This window comes from Salvelinus fontinalis, chromosome 9 (assembly GCF_029448725.1).
Source record: "Salvelinus fontinalis isolate EN_2023a chromosome 9, ASM2944872v1, whole genome shotgun sequence".
NCBI lineage: Eukaryota > Metazoa > Chordata > Actinopteri > Salmoniformes > Salmonidae > Salvelinus > Salvelinus fontinalis.
In genome coordinates this window covers 11,432,582-11,451,113 of record NC_074673.1, presented here as the reverse complement: position 1 = coordinate 11,451,113, position 18,532 = coordinate 11,432,582, and the positions used below count along the sequence as shown (strand labels likewise).

General features: G+C 46.8%; 1 pseudogene; it reads left to right on the top strand.

The window, feature by feature from the left end:
- The first annotated feature begins 10,642 nt into the window (after nt 1-10,642).
- Nucleotides 10,643-17,609, top strand: LOC129862949 (aldo-keto reductase family 1 member B1-like; annotated as a pseudogene).
- Nucleotides 17,610-18,532: the final 923 nt, after the last annotated feature.

Below are 18,532 nucleotides of genomic sequence, written 5' to 3'. Positions count from 1 at the left end.
TGCTAGCTGTGCCAGAGTTCGGTTCGCGCCCAGGCTCTGTCGCAGCCGGCCGCGACCGGGAGGTCCGTGGGGCGACGTGCGTCGTCCGGGTTAGGGAGGGTTTGGCCGGTTTTGGCCTTGTCTCATCGCGCTCCAGCGACTCCTGTGGCGGGCCGGGCGCAGTGCGCGCTAACCAAGGGGGCCAGGTGCACGGTGTTTCCTCCGACACATTGGTGCGGCTGGCTTCCGGGTTGGAGGCGCGCTGTGTTAAAGAAGCAGTGCGGCTTGGTTGGGTTGTGATTCGGAGGACGCGTGGCTTTCGACCTTCGTCTCTCCCGAGCCCGTACGGGAGTTGTAGCGATGAGACAAGATAGTAATTACTAGCGATTGGATACCACGAAAAAAGGGGAGAAATTTAAAAAATAATAATAATAATAATCTAGACATTAATTTCTATACCTTCCAAAATATTTTTTACAATGGAGGAGTAAGGTTGCTAACTTCCCTTGGCTCATAATTTGGACCGACGACAGATGGCCGCAGGGATTCCCCAAGGGCATAAGGCGAGGGTAAATGGAGGAGGGTGTGTCTTTTGAGTTTAAAACGTGTTTGGAATGCAGCCTCCCTTTAAAATGTGTATAAACCCAGGATGATTAACTGTAATTAAGCCACCGCGCAGTCGTCTTGCTAACAAGCCCCTCAGTGAGTGTACAATTATGTTCAATCCGTGGCATGAAATGCCCCATAATTCATTTTGCGATGATTGTACATCCGCTAAGAAAAGTCAGACAAAACTTAAAGTCAACATACAAGTGTAAGTAAAAACAAATGTAAATAAGTTAGAAATTGTGTTACGAATGCACATGACTACTCAAACACTTATCATAAAAGTAATTATGTTTTTGTTTGGTAAGCTTTTGGAAACGTTATCTTGCACATATAACTTTCCCTGACATCACACTTATACATTGCAATTTTCGATTTACCTGATATATTCGGATGTCTGCAGAGGCATTGTCTTCTAGCCAAGATATGAAGTGCAATCATAATTGACTAGCGCATATAAACACACACAACAGCTACTGGTGGTTCCACGATGACTGAAAACACAACCGTGGGATGAATGAGTGAGACATTTCCGGGGCAAAAGCGGTCCATTTAAAATGTATTTATTCTTCCCTTGCCCCTTGCTCTGCAAGTGCCAACTTGTCAGACACCATGATACATCATCAGAAGTGTCCACTTAATTTGAGGGGAGAGACTTTTAAGTGTTTGCAATGCAGCCTTTATTGGCATGGGAAACATATGTTTACATTGCCAAAGCAAGTGAAATAGATAATAAACAAAAGTGAAATGTTAACAAAATGTACAGTAAATATTCAACTCCAAAAGAAGTTCCATAATAATAAAGACATTTCAAATGCCATATTATGTCTATATACAGTGTTGTAATGATGTGCAAATTAAATTAAAGTACAAAAGGGAAAATAACTAAACATAATAGGTTGTATTTAAAATGGTGTTTGCTCTTCACTGGTTGCCCTTGTCTTGTGGCAACAGGTCACAAATCTTGCTGCTGTGGTATTTCACCCAATAGATATGGGAGTTTATCAAAATCTGATTTGTTTTCGAATTCTTTGTGGGTGTGTAATCTGAGGGAAATATGTGTCTCTAAGGGTTGCAAAGGGTCGGAAACTTTCCAGTAAATTTCCAAAAAATGTCAGAAAATTTTCCATGGGAAGTTAAGCCTGGGAATTTTGCTGAAATTCATCCAAAAAAGTTAGCTTATAGGTCTTGTGGCCTATTTTGATTTAACTAATCCCCAATACAATGGAATTGCAACCCTCTGCATGCACAGTGCATTCTTCCATCACATGTACAGCTGTGATGTACAACACTGTCTGAGCCAAGGACTACCTGCTTTCTGGTAAGTTTTGATTACAATACTGGGTGGGGTGAATATATGTTAAATGCCGTACATGATTTTGTGTTAGCAAGGAAATAGTAGCTTACAGTCAAGTGTGTTTAAATCAGTTATAACTTCTTAACAATTACTGCTAATTAGTTTTTGCTACCATGTGGGCTTTAACTTGCTTGAGCCTGCTAACTGAAGAGTGTTAATTCACCTGTTTCCATACATGTTTCATTTTAAAACATTTATTTTACAAAGGAGTTGTTTAATCTAACTGCTTAACTATTTATCTGTACATGGAATTGTATTTGTTTTTTTTAAACTATTTTTTCCTAATCTTTGCAGGAAAATGGGCACTATCTGATGGGCACTATCTGATGTGTGGAGACATTTCACTGCAGCTAAAGTAGAAGGAAAAGCTGTGTATATTTGCAAATACTGGGCGAAATCATATGTGAAGAATGCAACAAAGATGCAGAATCATCTGGCCAAGTGGATAAAGTTCCCTCAGCGCTCACAACAAGCAACCTCTGACAAAAGTCCCTCTACTTCTGTTCAAGGTGAAAATTATGAATCAGGCACCTTATCTTAGCAACAGCTCATGGTCCTCCTGGAATCGGAAGTTTTTTTGACTCAATGGAGGAATGTAGTCAGAGAAATGCTGATGAATGTCTTGCTCGAGCTGTGTATGCAACTGGTTCACCTCTGATGCTCACAGGCAATGTGTATTGGAAGAAATTTCTGAATGTTCTTTGCCCAGCATACACCCCTCCAACCAGACATGCTTTATCTACTCATTTGCTGGATGCAGAGTTCAACAGAGTTCAAGGGAAGGTCAAGCAAATCATAGAGAATGCTGACTGTATTGCAATCATCTCTGATGAGTGGTCGAATATTCGTGGGCAAGGAATAATTAACTACATCATCTCCACCCCTCAACCAGTATTCTACAAGAGCACAGACACAAGGGACAACAGACACAGCGGTCTCTACATTGCAGATGAGCTGAAGGCAGTCATCAATGACCTTGGAACACAGAAGGTATTTGCACTGGTGACAGACAATGCTGCGAACATGAAGGCTGCTTGGTCTAAAGTATAGGAGTCCTACCCTCACATCACACCAATGGCTGTGCTGCTCATGCATTGAATCATTTGCTTCTCAAGGACATCATGTTACTGAAAACAATGGATACACTCTACAAGATAGTCAAATAAATGGTTAGGTATGTGAAGGTTCATCAAGTTATTGCAGCAAACTACCTCACCAAGCAAAGTGAGAAGAATAAGAGCACCACATTGAAGCTGCCCAGCAACACCCACTGGGGTGGTGTTGTCATCATGTTTGACAGTCTCCTGGAGGGGAAGGAGTCCCTCCAAGAAATGGCCATATCACAGTCTGCCGATATGGACAGCCCCATCAAGAGGATCCTCCTGGATGATGTATTTTGGGAGAGAATGGTAAGCAGCCTGAAACTCCTGAAATCTATAGCAGTAGCCATTGCACGGATTGAGGGAGACAATGCCAAATAGCATTGTAGTTTGCTCAGTTTTTTTGTATATTGTAACTTTTCTTATGATTTGGTTGGGTCTAATTGTGTTGCTGTCCTGGGGCTCTATGGGGTCTGTTTGTGTTTGTGAACAGAGCCCCAGGACCAGCTTGCTTAGGGGGCTCTTCTCCAGGGTCATTTCTCTGAAGGTAAGGATTTTGTTATGGAAGGTTTGAGAATCACTTCCTGTTAGGTGATTGTAGAATTTAACATCTCTTTTCTGGATTTTGATAATTAGATAGCATTTTGACTGGTTGCATCACTGCCTGATACGGCAACTACTCGGCCTCCGACCGCAAGGCACTACAGAGGGTAGTGCGTACGGCCCACTACATCACTGGGGCTAAGCTGCCTGCCATCCAGGACCTCTACACCAGGCGGTGTCAGAGAAAGGCCCTAAAATTGTCAAAGACCCCAGCCACCTCAGTCATAGGCTGTTCTCTCTGCTACCGCATGGCAAGCGGTACCGGAGCGCCAAGTCTAGGACCAAAACGCTTCTCAACAGCTTTTACCCCGAAGCCATAAGACTCCTGAACAGGTATTCAAATGGCTACCCGGACTATTTGCATTGTGTCTCGCTCTTTTACACTGCTGCTGCTCTCTGTTTATCATCTATGCATAGTCACTTTAACTTTACATTCATGTCCATATTACCTCAATTAGCCCGACTAACTGGTGCCCCGGCACATTGGCTACCCGGACTATTTGCATTGTGTCTCGCTCTTTTACGCTGCTGCTGCTCTCTGTTTATCATTTATGCATAGTCACTTCAACTATACATTCATGTACATATTACCTCAATTAGCCAGACTAACCGGTGCCCCCACACATTGACTCTATACTGGTACCACCTGTATATAGCCTCGCTACTGTTATTTTCCCAGTTTTTTTTTTCTTTCTTTACTTATCTATTGTTTACCTAATACCTATTTTTTACTTAAAAATGTCACTGTTGGTTAGGGCTTGTAAGTAAGCATTTCACTGTTGTATTCGGCTCACGTGACAAATGTACTTTTATTTGATTTGAGTTCTCTCAGACAGCCGTCCATCTCCAGCTTCTGTCCCCCGGGTCTTGTTGTGCTTCTAGATCCAACAGTGCAGCAGTATCTAACAGGTAATATCTAACAATTCCACAACAAAACCTAATATCTGAAAAATTCCACAACAAAACCTAATACACACAATCTAGTAAAGGAATGGGATGAGAACATATAGGTATAAAATATATGGATGAGCAGTGACAGAGCAGCTAAGACGCAATAGATAGTAAAGAATAGATAGTGACGGATACAGTATATACATATGAGATGAGTAATGCGAGATATGTAAACATTCTTAATATTAAAGTGGCATTATTAAAGTGACTAGTGTTCCATTTATTAAAGTGGCCAATGATAGCAAGTCTGTAGGTAGGCAGCCGCCTCCTTGTGCTAGTGGTGGCTGTTTAACAATCTGATGGCCTTGAGATAGAGAGATTGAAAAACAGCTTCTGTCCCAGCTTTGATGCACCTGTACTGACCTCGCCTTCTGGATGGAAGCGGGGTGAACAGGTAGTGGCTCGGGTGGTTATTGTCCTTGATGATCTTTTTTGCCTTCCTGTGACATCGGGTGTTGTAGGTGTCCTGGAGGGCAGGTAGCTTGCCCGCGGTGATACGTTGTGCAGACCGCACCACCCTCTGGAGAGCCTTGCGGTTGAGGGTGGTGCAGTTGCCGTACCAGGCAGTGATACAGCCCGACAGGATGCTCTCAATTGTGCACCTGTAAAAGTTAGTGAGTGTTTTCGGTGACAAGCCAAATTTGTTCAGCCTCCTGAGGTTGAAGAGGCGCTGTTGCACCTTCTTCACCACACTGTCTGTGCATGGACAATTTCAGTTTGTCGGTGAAATGTACACAGAGGAACTTAAAACTTTTCACCCTCTCCACTGCTGTCCCGTCGATGTGGATAGGGGGTGCTCCCTTTGCTGTTTCCTGAAGTCCACTATCATCTCTTTTGTTTTGCTGACATTGAGTGAGAAGTTATTTTCCTGACACCACACTCCGAGGGCCCTCACCTCCTCCCTGTAGGCTGTCTCGTCCTTGTTGGTAATCAAGCCTACCACTTTAGTGTCGTCTGCAAACTTGATGATTGAGTTGGAGTCGTGGATGGCCACGCACTCATGGGTGAACAGGGAGTACAGGAGAGGGCTGAGAACGCACCCTTGTGTGGCGATTGCATCATCTGTTGACCTATTGGGGCAGTAAGCAAATTGGAGTGGGTCTAGGGTGACAGGTAGAGTGGAGGTGATATGATCCTTGACTAGTCTCTCAAAGCACTTCATGATGACAGAAGCTAGTCATTCAGTTCAGTTACCTTAGCTTTCTTGGGAACAGGAACAATGGTGGCCATCTTGACACACCAGCCAGCTGCTCTGAGCATGCTCTGAGGATGCGGCTAGGGATGCCGTTTGGGCCAGCAGCCCTGCGAGGGTTAACACATTTAAACGTTTTACTCAATTCGGCCACAGAGAAAAAGAGCACACAGTTTTTGGTAGCGGGCCGTGTTGGTGGCACTGTAGTGTCCTCAAAGCACGCAAAGAAGTTTAATTTGTCTGGGAGCAAGACGTCGATGTCCGCGACGGGGCTGATTTTCCTTTTGTAATCTGTGATTGTCTGTAGACCCTGTCACATATGTCTCGTGTTTGAGCCGTTGAATTGCGACTCCACCACGCCGGAGGCGCCGGATTGGGGATCGTCGCTGGAGGCCCCGGACTGGGGCCCGCCGTTTGAGGTTCCGGACTGGGGCCCGTCGTAGGAGGTTTCGACCTGTGGGCCGTCGTTGGAGGTTTCGGAACTGTGGCCCGTCGTCGGAGATTCCGGAACTGTGGCCCGTCGTCGGAGGTTCCGGAACTGTGGCCCGTCGTCGGAGGTTCCGGAACTGTGGCCCGTCGTCGGAGGTTCCGGAACTGTGGCCCGTCGTCGGAGGTTCCGGAACTGTGGCCCGTCGTCGGAGGTTCCGGAACTGTGGCCCGTCGTCGGAGGTTCCGGAACTGTGGCCCGTCGTCGGAGGTTCCGGAACTGTGGCCCGTCGTCGGAGGTTCCGGAACTGTGGCCCGTCGTCGGAGGTTCCGGAACTGTGGCCCGTCGTCGGAGGTTCCGGAACTGTGGCCCGTCGTCGGAAGCGCTGGACTGGGTACTGTCGCCGGAAGCTCTGGACTGGGTACTGTCGCCGGAAGCTCTGGACTGGGTACTGTCGCCGGAAGCTCTGGACTATGGAAGCGCACTGGAGGCCTGGTACGTGGTGCCGGAACTGGTTGTACCGGGCTGAGGACACGCACCTCAGGGCGAGTGCAGGGAAGAGGCACAGGCTGTACTGGACTATGGAAGCGCACTGGAGGCCTGGTACGTGGTGCCGGAACTGGTTGTACCGGGCTGAGGACACGCACCTCAGGGCGAGTGCAGGGAAGAGGCACAGGCTGTACTGGATTGTGGAAGCGCACTGGAGGCCTGATGCATGGTGCCGGAACTGGTGGTACCGGGCTGAGGACACACCTCAAGGCGAGTGCGAGAAGCAGGACCAGGACGTACTGGACTCTGGAGGCGCACTGGAGGCCTGGTGCGTGGTGCCGGCACTGGTGGTACCGGGCTGGGGACACTCACCTCAGGGCGAGTGCTGGGAAGAGGCACAGGATACACTGGGCCGTGGAGACGCATTGGAGATCTGGAACGTAGAGCTGGCTCAATGCGTCCTGGCTGGATGCCCATTCCAGCCCGGCAAATGCGAGGAGCTGGAATAGAGCGCACCGGGCTATGAATGGGAACTGGAGACACCGTGCGCATTTCTGCAAAATACGGTGCCTGACCAGTCACACGCTCCCCATGGTAAGCACGAGGAGTTGGCTCATGTCTCCAACCTGACTCAGCCAATCTCCTCGTGTCACCCTTCCCCAAAAAATTATTGGGGCTGCCTCTCCGGCTTCCGTGCTAAACGTGTCCCCTCATATCGTCGCCTTTCATCCCGTGCTATCTCCACCTGCCTCCATGGTAGGCGATCCTCTCCTGACAATATTTCCTCCCATGTCCAGGATCCTTTACCGTCCAAAATCTCGTCCCATGTCCATGCTGTCTGCTCCTCCTGAACACGCTGCTTGGTCCTTTTATGGTGGGTTCTTCTGGTGGGTTCTGGTGGGTTCTTCTGTCACGGCCGTCAAAAGGAGGAGAAAATGAGTGCTGACAGGCAACTACACATAGACAAGAACCCACAAATACCCAAGAGAAAATGGCTACCTAAATATGGTCCCCAATTAGAGACAACGATAAACAGCTGCCTCTGATTCGGAACCTTATCAGGCCACCATAGACATATATATATATATATATATATATATATATATATATACCTAGACCTACAAAACCCCTTGATATACAAAAACCCTAGACAGGACAAAACTAGCATACCCACCCTAGTCACACCCTGACCTAACCAAAATAATAAAGAAAACATAGATAACTAAGGTCAGGCCGTGACACTTGTATGCATCGCGGAAATTAGAGTAGCGGGTCGAGTGTGTTACTCGCTCGTGTACTGCAATCAATATACTGATAGAATTTAGGTAGGCTTGTTCTCAGATTACCTTATCTTAAAATCCCCAGCCACGATAAATGCAGCCTCAAGATATATGGTTTCCAGTTTGCAGTGAAGTTCCTTGATGGCCGTCTTGGTATCCGCGTGCGGGGGGATATACATGGCCGTGACAATAACCGAGGAGAGTTCTCTTGGGAGATAATACGGTCGGCATTTGATTGTGTGGAATTCTAGGTCAGGTGAACAAAAGGACTTGAGTTCTTGTATGTTGTTACAATTACACCATGAGTCGTTATGAAACATACACCCCCGCCCTTCTTCTTACTAGAGAGGTGTTTGTTACTGTCGGCGCGATGCACTGAAAATCCCGTTGGCCGTACGGACTCCAACAGCATGTCCCCAGCTAGCCATGTCTCCCTTAGGATTGGCTCTAAAGGCTGGGTCAGTCGGGCTGGGGTGCGAAGTGGGGCTCAAGCCGCGTCTGAGGGAGCAGTCGCTCTGTCGCCTTCCTCTCGCCATCGTTGGAAGTTCGTTGTGCGGCCCATCTCGCGGTCTGCGTGGTCTCGCAAGGGCCTGCGTGTGGGAGTTCGTCGAGGTGGTGTCCGTCGGCGGGCCGAAGGCGGACTGGCATCGGCCGGCGCCTAGCAGCTGATTTAGAACTGGTGCGGACAAGGGGAATCCGACTGATTAATTAAAACAAATAATCGTGAAGGTCCGAGGTGGGTGTTGACGCATTGGAATTTCTACCCAGTGCTCTGAATGTCAAAGTGAAGAAATTCAATGAAGTGCGGGTAAACGGTGGGAGTAACAATGGCTGTCTTAAGGGGTCCTTAGTAAGGGAGATAACAAGGTAGCCCTCTAGCAGGGCTCTTCCAATCCCTCCCTGTATGTCACCTGCTTTCAGGTGTCGTAAACGACGCAAACCAAACGGGAGTTACCTCAGTACTAATCCGTACGCAAAAAGAGTCCTGCAGATGGTGACTGCTGTTGGTCGTTAATGGAAGGCGGCAGTCGGTCCTACCGCCTGACAGGAAGCCAATCAGAGAATGATGGCTCGAACGCATCCCAGCTATGGCTGGGAGGGGGGAGTTAAGTCCCCTGTATACTTAGCTAACTCTAAACCGCAAATATTTGAATCGAACGCTGGCTTCGACTGGACCCGCTAACAGTGGAGCACTAAATGGAGATGGAATATGCTTAGCGGTTATGGACACTGCCAGGTCTCAGGTCTGCCTGGTTGCGGGACTCTACCCATTCTATGTGGGAGCTCTCCTCCACGCTCCTTGGAGCATGTAGTGGAGATGGCATGTGCCTTACCATTAGCTGACACTACCAGGCCTCAGGCTTGCCTGAGTGCGGGACATCACACATTGTAGGTGGGGAGGTCTCCTCTACGCTCACTAGACTCGAGGCGGAGACTAAACCCATATTGATAGGGCATTGCATGGATCTGGATCATGCCCTATGAAGTGGGGAGAGGTATCTCCAGCTTGTCTGGGGAGGGAGGCCTACATCTGATGTGGGTAGTACTATCCATGGCCATTGATTTGCTGCGGACCCATAAAACGGACGGAAGAGGCCTAGGTTCTGGGCACGGATCACTGAATATCAACTTGATGAAATTCAAAGGAGCGTACCCACCTGTCGTGGTCGCACTCAAATCACCCAAGCACATTTGGTGTGTGTGCATGGCTGAGGAGCCAATGGTGCGAAGCTACCATCTGTAGGATTATGACTGAACGCCTCTCAGTCAGAATCCCCCTAAAGGTAACGATACCGTAGCACCACGGATCTTCGGTTGGCCCGAGATAGCCTGCCTCTTTTGGCAGATGAGTAGAGCCGTTCGTGACGGGGTTGGGGTGCACCTGGATGAGTTGCCGCCCCTCTCCTGATGCGCACTGTATTTTGTGGGGAACCTGGTGCTAAATCACTCGTAGACGACCAGATTCTGGGTCAGGGTTTCGTACGTAGCAGAGCAGCTCACTCGTTGCAATCTATTGAAAGTCAACCCTCGATCCAAGCTTTTGTTGGGGACGGAAGGCGTCTTCCTCTTCCTCCACCAGGTAGGGGGCTAGTTGGTGGTCGCCCATCCGCCGGGTATCGTCCTCTGGTGGGACTGTGAGTCAGGTTGGGATTCGCTGTGGAAGTCAAAGGGTCACCAGGTACAAGAGGAGGCCTCTATCAAGGTGGGGGAAATTCAGAGTCCGAGCAGGGGGTCCGAACACGGGGGCCATGGAGGTTGGAGTTGGGACTTAGTCTCTGAGTGGAAAAAAGCGGGCGGGTCACCAGGTGCACAGAGCCTGGTTTGGGTTACCAGGTGCACTGAGCCTGTTTTGGGTTACCAGGTGCACTGAGCCTGTTTTGGGTTACCAGGTGCACTGAGCCTGTTTTGGGTTACCAGGTGCACTGAGCCTGTTTTGGGTTACCAGGTGCACTGAGCCTGTTTTGGGTTACCAGGTGCACTGAGCCTGTTTCGGGTTACCAGGTGCATAGAGCCTGTTTTGAGTTACCAGATGCACGTGGTTCCTGACAGCGGGAATATAGACGTCTTAGTGTTCGGGGAGGGTTGCTTAAGTGTGGGTAGCCCAGGTTCGCCTGGTGGGCAAGGTTATGGAGATGGCTGAGCTCCTGCCGAGACGCAATGATGCCCAGTGAGAGGGGTGTTGACCGGGTAGGGAGAGTAGGTGTGGAGGCCTGGAGGTCTGTAGTTCCAGGGAGTAAGCTATACACTCTCAAGCCCAGGGAGAGGGCGGGCAGGGAGTGTAGGCATGGAGGCCTGGAGTCAGAGGTCTCCAGGTCTATGGGGGGTCAGGAAGGCCCCAGAGAGAAGGCCCAAGTGAATAGGTGTGTGAGTGACACTGTCCTTCAGGGGAGCAGAGCAGGCAATTAATGTAAAATCGTGTGAGATGAAAATGGACAAACAAAAGGGTGTGCCATGTATAAGGCTCGTCAATGGATATTCTGAAAGTAGTTTGAGGGTTGTAGGTCACATGACCAGGGAACTATTGAAATTAAAACCGCGTGAGATGAAAATGGACAAACTAAAGGGTGTGCAATATAGAAGGGTACTCGGTGGACATTCTGAACCTTTTCAGAGGTCATTAGGTCACATGGCCAAGGAACTATTGAAATTAGAAAGTTAGATAAATGAATCTAAAAACGTGTGAGATGAAATGGACAAACCAAGGGTTGTGCAATATAGAAGGGTAGCCAGTGGACATTCTGAACCTTGTTTGAGTCCAGTAGGTCACATGACCAAGGAGCTATTGGAATTAGAAACATTGAAAATGTATGTAAAATCGTGTGAGATTAAAATGGCCAAACAAAAGGTTGTGCTACGTATATGGCTACTCGGTGGTTATTCTGACAGCAGTTTGAGGGTTGTAGGTCGTAAGACTAAAGAGCTATTGAAATTTGAATCTTTTAAAAATGATCGTAAAATCTCATGAGATGCAAATGGACAAACAAAAGGGTGTGCAATGTGTAGGCCCACTGAGTGTACATTATTGAACGTTTTTGAGGTGTGTGGGTCACATGACCAAGGTGCTATTGAATTTCAGAAATTAAAATAAATCATTTAAAATAGTGTGTGCAAAGTGTGTCTATGCCATCGGGTTAGCTAGAACCAGTTTTGAAAGTTTTAGGAGTAATGGTTAAAGAGCTATTGAATGGTGAAAAATTTGATTGTCAGTATGTTGACGGTCCCGAACTGCTGTTGGTGGATGGGAGGAAAACTACAGGTGAATATCCGTCGAATATCCAACCTGAATCTGTCTTTACCTCGGTAATGTCAATGACAATGTGCCTTGATATGTACAGGAAGTTGGTTTGCAAGTATGTAAATACTTGATACAATGTTTTAAACGCTCTAAATAGCCTTGTGCGCTTCCTTTCCCACTCACCTTTCCACAGGTGAAAAGCAATGACCTGCTGAACCTCTCAACAACATTGGGATATTATTAATTTACTTTAATACAATGAAAATGATGTATGTATACCATGTCATTATATATCATGAAACATTGTGCTTGAATACATTCATTTTTCAGTGTAAACCCCCTTGGACTTACATGCTTACATATTTACTGGCAGGTTAAATAGGTGTCAAATTCCATCAGTAAACTCAAAGTCATCATAGGAAACAATGGATGATAATCTCCTTAATTATGCATTGAATCAAAAATGTACTTCACCCAAACTAAGCTTTTTACCGGTCCTTCTGTGTCTTAGTCTCCTCCAGCTAAAGTAGAAGAGGCAGTAAAGGCTGCCATCTGCTGGCTACAGACTCATTGACGGGGCTTTCCTCTACCAGAATGAGGCTGAGGTGGGAAAGGGCATCCAGGCTATGATCCAGGAGGGTACTGTAAAGAGAGAGGAGCTGTTCGTTGTCAGCAAGGTGCTGCCTCAAATGTCACACTCATTCATAGCATACCGTGTGTGTGAGAATTGATGGAAGTCATTGTCAAATTGTGAATATTGTTATTCCATAGAATCTTTCAGGTGATGTGTAGTAGCCTACTTGAGAGTGTTTCCCAGGCTATGTCACCGAATGGCACTCTATTCCCTATAACCCATAGTGCACTACTGTGTGATCTGGCCACAAATAGTGGCTTATATAGGGGGCCTGGGCCATTGTGGATGCAGCCCCAATCAATCCAGATTGCCATTCCTGTGCTTCTCTCTCTACCAGCTGTGGTGTACCTTCCAAAATAAGTCTCTGGTGAGAGCAGCCTGTCAGAATACCCTGAGTAACCTTAAGCTGGACTATCTAGACCTCTACCTCACCCACGAAAACCAATGGGAATGAAGGTAAACTCTCCCTATTGTCTTGACATGCATACTGTTTCAACATGTATTTGAAATATCCTCACCACTTGTCTCTTGTAAAATTTGGTAATATACACTTGAACTGAATAAATTATTATTATTATTTTTGTTCTGATGAAATGCTTGTATTTAAAGCTTATAGTGCATGGCTTGCCTTTACAAATGCATTTTGCTCACACTTATTTCATTTTTATTTAATTTCTTTAGCCCTTTTTGTCATGCATAATTTAGAAAAACATTTTCACACTTTGATGAAATGTTGGGGGCGTGATATGCACTGATCATCACTCAATCATTACTTGTTTTGTTGTAGATTAGGGATGAGCTCGTGGACAGCGAGGGATTCACTGTTGCCGTGGAAACCAGATTCCTGCATACCTGGGAGGTGAGAATGACAGGAAGTTAAATTAAGACGATTTCTGGGTAATTTTTTGCATCATCACTCACACCCTTTTCTATTTGGGTGTTCTGTCTGTTCAGCGCCTCTCAGGGCATGGAAGAGCTTGTGGATGCAGGGTTGGTAAAAGCCATTGGAATCTCCAATTTCAACAGGCATCAAACCGAATCCATTCTGAACAAGCCCGGCCTCAAGAACAAACCTGCCAACAACCAGGTGCTCTTTGCCCTCTCTCCCAGCCTAAAATGGCACTTTGCATTTGTGATCTTTAGAGAATAACAGGTATTCAGAGTTAATCACAGTGTCATTGAGTACGTTTACATTTACAGCAATAATTCAATATTAAACTGATTATGGCAGTATGCAGATTATTCAAAAGTAATGTAAACACTGCTGCTGATCTTAATTGGCAGAAAGGTCAAAATCGAAGTAAGCATACGCCGATTAAAACACCTGGTTTTCTGAGCAACCTTTAGAATTACTAGGACATGTAAACACCTTCATCAGCATTCCAGCTGTGTATTTGATCTACGCATGTGCTAGCACCAACCCCGAGCGAGCCTCCCTCTTTAGCACGAGTGAAGTGAGGGTTCGGAACAACTGAATGTATGCACCTTAGAATTAGTTTTCACATACAAACTTAGAATCCAATATTCTTCCCAAAAATAACAGGGTTGCTGTGGTAGAACTATTTATTTTGATTGGCGATCTTCTGCATTTATCAGAGTAGCCTAATTTTCAGATGTTTCAAGATTATTAGGGAAATATGTCTTCTTGCAAAGAATGTAAACTTTTCAATCCATCTATTATATTAATCTGATTATCCACAATAATCACATTAGTGTGTGCATGTAACCATACTATAACTTATGTAGTAGGCTGCCTCCCGAGTGGCACAGCGTCACTACAGACCCGGCTTCGATCCCTAGCTGTGTCGCCTGGAATCGAGAGACCCATGAGGCAGCACACAATTGGCCCAGCGTCGTCCAGGTTAGGGGAGGGTTTGGCCGGCCGGGATGTCCTTGTCCCATTGTGCTCTAGCGACTCCTTGTGGCGGGCGCATGCACGCTGACTTAGGTGACCAGCTGTACAGTGTTTCCTCCGACACATTGGTGCAGCTGGCTTCTGGCTTAAACGAGCAGTGTGTCAAGAAGCAGTGCGGCTTGGCAGGGTCGTGTTTCAGAGGACGCATGGCTCTTGACCTTCGCCTCTCCCGAGTCAATATGGGAGTTACAGCAATGGGACAAGACTGTAACTACCAATTGTATATCATCAAATTGGAGAGAAAAAGGGATAAAAGGTCAAAATAAAATAAAACAAATATACATATGTGCTGTAGTAGGCTACGGGTGACATTTTCCACTCGCAAACACACCTGTGCTGTGAACAAACCACGGTAACATTTCTAATAGATGGGTGAAATTATCATATTTATTTTATTTAACTCTGTGGTTGAGTGTTTCTTATGACATCATTGGGTGTCCCTGTGTCACGTGTCCTCCCTCTACGGCCTCCAGGTCACCAGGCTGATCGTTATGGCGCACACCTGTCACCATCGTTACGCGCATCAGCACATTATGACACTCAACTGGACTCCATCCCCTCCTTGATTACCTGCCCTATATATTTCACTCACTTTGGTTCCTTCCTGAGGCGTCATTGTTTCTGTTTCAGTTTCATGTCTGTGCGTTGTTGTTTCGTTTTTTGATTAAATCACTCACTCCCTGAACTTGCTTCCCGACTCTCAGCGCAATCGTTACAGAATGACGCCCAGCCAAAGGGATGCATCAGGGAGTGTTTTTGTTTTGGAGGTGATGTTGGGTCCAGGTGTCAGAATCGGAGCTACCTGGTGTGTCGGATTCCCATGCCTTGGCAGGATCGACGGCTTCCCCTGCCTCAGCTGGCTCGACGCGTTTCCATACCTCAGCGGGATCGGTAGGCTCCCATGCGTCAGCTGGCTCGACAGGCTGCCATGCCTCAGCAGGTTCGATAGGCTCCCATCCCTCAGCTGGCTCGATAGGCTCCCATGCCTCAGCTGGGTGAACAGGTTCCCGGTTCGAGGCAACCGGGAGGTCTCAGCTGGCTCATCAGGCTCTCAGGCTTCAGCCGGTTCGTCAGGTTTCTGCACCTCAGCGGAGGCGACCAGTCTGCTCCTGTACCGTGGGATCGTCCCTGTTGTTGGCGTCCAGCGGCTGGAGTCGAACGCGCCGGTGAGGGGGTACTATCACTATGCTCTCTTTCCAGCGCTCTAGGTCGCCATGCTCCCGCTCATCAGCTGGATCGACAGGTTTCCGCGCCTTAGCAGAGGTGACCGGTCCGCTCCTGATCCCCGGGATCGTCAACTTGGTCGGCGTACTGCGGCCGGAGCCGCACGTCAGGGAAGGGGTACGGCATCTAGGTCACCAGGCTGCTCGTTATGGTGCACACCTGTCACCAGCGTTACGCGCATCAGCACATTATGACACCTGGACTCCATCACCTCCTTGATTACCTGCCTTATATATGTCACTCCCTTTGATTCCTTCCTGAGGCGTCATTGTTTGAGTTTCATGTCTGCATTGTTTGTGTTTTGTATTATGTTTCATTTTTTGATTACATCACTCACTCCCTGAACTTGCTTCCCGACTCTCAGTGCACATCATTACACCCTGTCTGCTCTGACCAGATTGAGTGCCACCCATATCTGTCCCAGCAGAAGCTGATCAACTATTGTCACTCCCAAGGCATCACTGTCACAGCATACAGCCCCCTGGGGTTACCTACCAGGCCATGGTAAACAACACACTGATAGACACAGTACAGACACATGGAGGGAAATGTCGCACAAACACACACACACACACACACATTATTCGTAAGTTTCTACGGTAACTGTCTGATCTGATGTTCTTGTATTAGAATCAAACCAGACAAACCCTGTTTATTTCAAGACCCAAACATCAAGGACATAGCTGAGAAGCACCAGAGGACTATATCTCAGGTACAGTGAGAGACACAGTAACAGATTCTAACTGTTAGCTACATAGAGAAAATGGGTAAAGGGTCTATGGACCTTGCTCTGTGTTATCCCTTAATCTCATCATGGGCCCATCCTATTAGGTGCTGCTTTGTTTTCTGCTCCAAAGGGAAGTGTGTGTAATTCCAAAATCAACCACGCCCCAACACATGTACCTGGACAACCTCCAGGTACATTAGAATGATTGGGCGAGTTCGTTTTGCATTGCCTGGTGCCCGGTTGGGTGGAGTTTGCGCATTTAAGACCATTCCATTGGTCCTGAAGTGGTTTTCATTCCAGGTGTTTGACTTTGAACTGAGCAAAGAGGACATAAGGACCATTTTATCACTGAACAGGAACTACAGACTTTCCTCTGCTCTCATACGTAATTATAGTGCCAATCACCCCTGTCAAACGTGATCATACATCCGTTTTTAAAGCCTCAACTGATCCTTGGTCCCTGTGTGTGACTGTCCTCCGCTGTTTGTTTCCCATAGGGGGCTGAAGCACAAAGACTACCCCTTCAGTGCTGAATTTGAAGAGGCAGATATACCCGCTATTGAAGTCTCCAGCTTCACTCCATTACAGATCACATTCTACCTCATCTTAATATGGATGGAGGGCCCTCCCCTGTGCTGTCAATCATATTGAATTATTTATATTCATTATAATCACAAGAACAATATCTAGTACATAAATTGTATGCATAACATGTTGCAGAAAACATTTATATAGCCTGGCCTATAATTTAAGATTCTCAAAGATTGTTGTTATTGTCACTGTTGTTCTCATTTCATTGTCTCATAGCAAATTTAACACTAAATATTTAATGAACATAGATTAGTATTTGTGAGAATCAAACAGAAACATTCTCACTCAGTAAATCTACTGAGTTGCTTATTGTGGTCGGTCTTCCATCTGAAACCGTTGCTGAGCCATAAGATGGACCGCAAAATGATCACGCTGAACACGTTCCAGTGTTCCAATGTACTAATATAGCGTCTCTTCCCCTTCAGGAGGCTGAAAAGATTTGGCATGGGCCCTCGGATCTTCAAAAAGTTCTACAGCTGCACCATCGAGTATCTTGACTGGCTGCAACACAGCTTGGTATGGAAAATGCATCGCCCTTGACCACCCTTGCGGACAGCTCAGTACATCACTGGGGCCAATCTCCCTGCCATCCAGGACCTCTATATCAGGCGGTGTCAGAGGAAGGGCCGAAAAATTGCCAGACTCCAGCCACCCAATCCATAGACTGTTCACTCTGCTACTGTCCGGCAAACGGTACCGGAGCATCGGCTCTCGGACCACCAGGATCCGAGTCAGCTTCCACCCCCAAGCCATTACACTGCTAAATAGTTTGGGTACCATTAATTTACTATCTTGCACTGACCCACACTAGACGGCGGCTGGTGGCACTTCATTTAGTAGGACGGGCTCATCGTAATGACACTCCATTCCAGACATTATTATTAGCTGTCCATCCCTCAGCAGCCTCCTGGGATATACACACTACCACTAAAAACCCACATACATTTACATATACTACATTGACACTCCCACTAAAAGCCCACATACATTTACATACACAACATACAGTGCATTCGACAAGTATTTAGACCCCTTGCTTTTTTTCCACATTTTGTTACATTACAGCCTTATTCTAACTTGATGAAATAATTTTTTTCCCATCTTCAATTTTTTTCAAATGTATTAAAAATTAAAAACTGAAATATCACATTTACATAAGTATTCAGACCCTTTACTCATTACTTTGTAATTGCTACCAAAGGTGCTTCAACAGTCTTGAGTCTTCTTGGGTATGACACTACAAGCTTGGCACACCTGTATTTGGGAAGTTTCTCCTATTCTTCTCTGCAGATCCTCTCAAGTTCTGTCAGGTTGGAAGGGGAGCGTCGCTGCACAGCTATTTTCAGGTCTCTCCAGAGATGTTCGATCGGGTTCATTCAAGTCAAAATGTATCATCTTGGTAAAATCGTGTTTGATCGGGTTCATTCAGGCCAAAGAGTTCAATCTTGGTTTTATCAGACCAGAGAATATTGTTTCTCATGGTCTGAGAGTCCTTTAGGTGCCTTTTGGCAAACTCCAAGAGGGTTGTCATTTGGCTTCCGTCTGGCCACTCTACCATAAAGGTCTGATTGGTGGATTGCTGCAGAGATGGTTGTCCTTCTGGAAAGTTCTCCCATCTCCACAGAGGAACTCTGTCAGAGTGAACATTGGGTTCTTGGTCACCTCCCTGACCAAGGCCGTCCTCCCCCTGTTGCTCAGTTTGGCCGGGCAGCCAGCTCTAG